This window comes from Sceloporus undulatus, chromosome 1, assembly GCF_019175285.1.
Source record: "Sceloporus undulatus isolate JIND9_A2432 ecotype Alabama chromosome 1, SceUnd_v1.1, whole genome shotgun sequence".
Lineage (NCBI taxonomy): Eukaryota > Metazoa > Chordata > Lepidosauria > Squamata > Phrynosomatidae > Sceloporus > Sceloporus undulatus.
This window is the reverse complement of record NC_056522.1, coordinates 75,656,457-75,662,204: the sequence shown is the minus strand read 5'-3', so window position 1 is coordinate 75,662,204 and position 5,748 is coordinate 75,656,457.

The following is a 5,748-nucleotide window of genomic DNA, read 5'->3' as shown; positions in this document are numbered from 1 at the left end:
GTGGGAGCTGGGGATGTTTAGCCTGGAGAAAAGAAGGTTAAGAGGTGATATGATAGCCCTGTTTAAATATTTGAAAGGATGTCATATTAAGGAGGGAGTAAGCTTGTTTTCTGCTGCTCCAGAGAACAGGACCCGGAACAATGGATGCAAGCTGCAGGAAAAGAGATTCCACCTCAACATTAGGAGGAACTTCCTGACAGTAAGGGCTGTCCAACAGTGGAAGACGCTCCCTCGGAGTGTAGTGGAGTCTCCTTCTTTGGAGGTCTTTAAGCACAGGCTGGATGGCCATCTGTTGGGTATGCTTTGATTTGGATTTCCTGCATGGCAGGGGGTTGGACTGGATGGCCTTTGTCGTCTCTTCCAACTCTACGATTCTATGATTCTATGCTTCTATGATTCTACCTCTTTTGTAGCTATATGTAGCTTTGGTCTATATACATTACACAAGTCTATTATTGCAGTTGTTAAAAATACAGTGGTACCTCGGGATACGAATTACCCAGCTTACGAATTTTTCGGGATACGAATAAATCCCATAGGGATTTATTGTTTCGGGTTACGAACGTTTTTTCGGGTTACGAAAAAACGCCGGCGCTGTTTTAAATGGAGCCGCGGCAGAGCCGCGGCTTTTTTTCCCATTAGCGCCTATGGCAATTCGGCTTACGAAGGTTTTTCGGGTTACGAAATTAGCCGCGGAACGAATTAATTTCGTAACCCGAGGGAGCACTGTATTTAAGGTAGTCACTGGACTTTAATGTATATTAAAGAACTTCAAGCTCTAACTGAAACCATCTCAAATTGTTTGAGAATGGGTTCCGTTGAATTAGAGTAAAATGAAGTAACAATAGTCCCAACATAAGTGTTATGGGTTATCAGTATGAAAGTGTTACCAGGTTTGTTTATATGGTCCAAATTAGGTTGAAATATACAAATGTGACTGGGCATTAGTATGAGGTCAGGTATCTTGCTCTCTTGATTCCCTGATGTATAATTGTTTGAGCTTCCTGTGCAATGTTTCTGGTGGAAGGAACACTAGGATGCCATAACTCATTATATCACCAGAGAGGCACAGTGATATGCTTTCATTTGCAAAACAGTATTATATTACTTGCCTGTGAGGGCATCACCATAATAAAACGCAAAGCCGCATGTGGAGGAAAGGCCACAACTTTATTAACGCAAGCATCAGCAAAAGGTAGGGTTGGCCAAAGCATGAGTTCTGGATCATCTTACAACCTGCCGTTGTTGGATAAATGGCATGTCATATAAAGCAAGGCATCGGGATGAGCTAGGGGCTAGATTAACGCCCTCTTGTATTCATGCAACCCGCAGATTGCATTTAACTAAAGCCCCTAGTCACCGGGAAGCGGTGTCACATTATGGCCCCCGCAATGACCACAACGTATGCCCTCATCGCTCCCATGTCCCATAGGGACTCCCGATACAGTGCTATGCAACCTTCTAGACCATACCTACCCAATCCAGAACCTCTGCTGCCACCACAAAGGCCGTTCTGAAGGAACACCACTGTCAACCCTACCCCGAACGCAACACCAACCGGGTTCAGAGAAGCTGCCAAGCCAGCCTGACCCATGCAAAAAATTTAAGTCCAAATCAGCTGAAGCTGCAAACATATCAATGCGTTCAGCCTAGTGGATGCACATTGAAGAAACGCATAATGTCCACCAATGAAAAGCCAGGTTCAACCTCAACGCCGTCAGAGTGGAAACCAGTAATTGCAGTCATCCGCCTGGCAGCGGCTCAGCCTAAAACCGCAATGATAGTGCTCGGTCCAAACCTGAAAGTGAAAGAACTGAACAGTGTGCAAAACAGCAAACAAAACAATACAAAGATCCAGTGATCAAACATGCCATGAGAAAGGTAAGGGATAGGAGCACCCACACGAACCAGGTGAACCAACCACAGCTCAAGCATGGCTATTTAGGAGCAGGGCCAGCTCCCCTGCTGTGCAGAGAGGCAGAGCAAGGAATCTGCGAGGCCAGAGATTTGGAGAGGGTTAAAGGGCAGGACAGCCTAGCATGAGGACCTCTGCAAGAGGTACAAAGGTGATCAAGTTTGCACTGCATGCGAGAACACTTGCCAACATTGAAATCTTGGCAAACAAGGACTGGACTATCAGAAGGAGCAGAGCAAGTGGAAGATGCAGGTGGCACGGTCTGAGTTCCAACTTCCAATAGCCAAATTTCGGAATGAAGGTGATTCCATCGCTCTCTAGAATTCTGGGAAGCATGCTGGCAGAACGCTGTATCGTAAGCGATGGCTGCTGCCTCGCTGGCGAACTCTCTGGCCTTAAGGACATGCAGCAAATGGCTGTCGAGCTGCCAAGCCCGTTCAGGGAAGCCCATGGAAACCACAGCCCTAAAAACGGTGAAACCTTCTAGCCAATTGTCAAAATTGCGGTCAACTGGAGGGGAAAAGGGGGCCTTCTTTTTTCCCTTGGATGAGGTAACCGCCAAAGCTGCTTGACCTGTCAGAGGAACCAAACCAAAGACATCAACGAAACAGCCTTTGAGAATCAGCTTCCTGGTTTTGCGAGGTAGATAAGAGCCAGGAGGGCGCTCTCCAAGTGCGCAAACTGGAAACCATTGTGCTTCCTGGTCGACCCAAACCCCCTGAAGACCGGGTCACCAGTTACGACGCTTGATGGCCCAGCACGGCAGGCCTGGGGCCAAGGCATGCTCAACCCAAAAGCGATCTCTGCCAAAAGGTAAAGGTGAGTTAACAGCATTGAAAGCATCTTGAGCAGCTTGTGAGGATCAAGCCCGTCGGTGTCTTTTCTTGGCTCTGTGACCTTTCTTGTGCCGTCTACGTCTGTTGTCACCATCAACATTGCTGAACGCCTTGCTGTCCAAACTGGAAGATGATGATGACGTCGAACTGGAGCTGGATGACGACAAGACAACAGAATGCTTCACTGCCACAGGGGTCTTGTCACGGTCTGCCAAAGATACTTGGCTGGAAGATGAGGCTCCAGGAGATCTGGCAGCTGTCGGAAGTGAAGGAGATTCTGGATCACTTAGCTGGCAAGGTGAAGTGGCTTTTGCAATCAGCTCAGCAATGGAATGTGACAGCTCCGACATTGCCGATTGAGACAAACAATGAACAGCTGGCAATGGCCCAACACGTGAAGATCCTGATGTAGAAACTATTCTGGAACTTGAGCCCAACGTAGTATCAGAGGAGTAAGTGGCATTAAAATTCAAGGCCGGCATATGCTGAAGTCCCCCAGATTGACCAGACGTAATTTGCGTAGCTACTGCTGAGGGTGTCTTTTTGTGCCCCACTTTGTTGGGCATGATGAATAAACAGTCAGCAACTGCCAGTTAGAAAGAGCAAATAACAAAACAGGTGGCTGAGAGAGTGTGACCAGGCTGAAAAATTTTTGAACAGAGAACAGCAAGCAAGCCCAACACAGGATGTCCTTGGGCAAGCCACACACTCTCCAAAACCAAAAGCCCTATCCAAAAACAGGAGGGGAGGGAAAACAGCTGAAACTACTCACTAGCTGGGCCCCATGGCAGGGAACCCAGCCCAAAATGGGGCCGCCGCAACTCTCTATCCCCCAAGACTGCAGTAAGAGTGGGGGAGGGGAAGGAAGCCCCCACTTGTCTTGTGCAGGGCCACAGGGACCCTAATTCCAAAGCGGGGAGGAGGGGGCAAGCCCCTTGTGCTTGCCTTCCCGAAACTCGAATCTGCTCAGCAGCAGAGCCAAGCAAAAATGGCGCCGAGCAGGATAGGCCTATTCCAAAGGTGGGGGCCGAGAGGGGAGTCGCCCCGCCCCCAGGAGCAGCCAGCCAATCGGCTGCCCTGGAGGACCGGGGCGACTATAGAGAGGGACTATCTGCCTCCTAGAGTGTCGCTCAGGAGGCGGAAGTCCCTCCTTTTCCCCCTCGGAAGGCCAATTGGAGGCCAGCGCGCCCCAGCAAAGCATGCTGGGGCGTGCCAGACCTCCGTGGCGCCAGGCCCCCGGCGGAAACACTGCCTGCCCAGTGAGTCGGGTGGCAGCCTTTTCATTTGCAAAACAATATTATAGAACAGAATGTCAGGGAACTGGAATTTGTGTGATGGGTGGAAAGCTAGAAGAACCTCCACTATGGGGGCAGAAACCACCACTGTTTCACTTCACTAGTTACCAATGAAAAAGTCTTACAGAGTCAATTTTACTCTAGCCATCATGTGCCCTTTTCCTACTTGTAACATCCATTGTCACACCAGAAGGAATAACATTCTAGCCTTGTATCAGTTTAGGAATTAAAACAGAAGGATCACTTCTACAAGAAACAAGTATGCAAATAATCCAGAAATGACTCTGTGCAGGACACAGTAGTACAGGATTAAATTCAGTGCCTTTGGGTCTCATGTTTATGAGTATATGTAAGCAGTCGGGCCTCCCTGAATGAATTTCCATTTCTGTCCATAGAAATGAGAGAAGAATTTTATATTCAGAGTGTTAGTCTGCATGGTGAACTACCCCTTAATGAACAGAATATAGTACAGGAAAGAAATGTGTGCTTGACAGTCTTGAATAAAATGTGAGGCATCACTGCATTTCTGAAAAGTCAGCTTACACAGCCAACGTTCTTATTAATTTCACACTATTAAAAACAGCAACAAAAACACATTTTTATATTCCTTATTTCCTCCAACAAGCTTAAGGTAACATATATCTTTCTCTTGCTCCTCACTTGATTATCACAGCAATCCTATAAAGGTGTATGGCCTGAGAAGAAACAATTGCCTAGTGAATCACAGGGTTCAAAAGGACTTGAATATGGATGTCCCAAGTCCCAATTAAATACTCTTAACCACAAAGGCTTGCATAGAATTGTTTATATTCTTAAGAGTTATACTATGTTGGATAGGATAAGATTTATAGTTAGAGATGCTTCCAAAAGACACCAAAACTTGGAAATTTGAATTGTTTGCTCTTGTTTTCAAAATTTAACAGATGCACTCAAGAATATTTATGGTTCTATTTTCTATATCCAAATTTTGTACAATGCTTTGTACATTCCTAGCTTGACACTGTTTTAGTTATCTTGCTCCCTTCATGTCTTTCACACTCTGTACAATACCATTGTACACAAATGCACTGAGAAAACACTACAAATGAAAAAATCAATCTAGATGTAACTGTACTGTATGGATAGATGCATCAAAGATTTGTGTGAATTTTTACAGATATGCATGGGCAGCTGCAATGACTTCACTAAGGTTGGTGTTGCCCCAGTGCCATAACCCATACTATCACCAAAGAGGCACAGTGATATGCCCCACACAGGAAGGCAGACATTCCCTGCTGGCATGTTACTTGATGTGGTACACATACCCTGCATCCCCCTAGAAATGCCCCAACCAGCTATATACATTGGTAAAATGCTAAAGAAGTTCAGACTCAGTGAAAATATACGTAAAATCTATCAAGATGATATTTGTATATGTTTAAACAATGTGAATAATTCATGTTTGTGTGTGTGCTAGTAAACACAACACAAAAATTGCCTTGATGCAATATACAATTATAGGAAGAATTTTTGAGGCTAGGTTTTCATTTTGTTTTATTTTTGCAGTCAGTGTACACCTGCAAATTTGTTACATGGGAGTGCAGCAAAGCAGTATAAAATCCTAATACACAGTCTCTAATTCCATAATTAATATTTGGATTTTTTCTAGCTATACCAGAATTTGGAAGAAAAGAGCAATCAATCAATCAATCAATCAATAAAG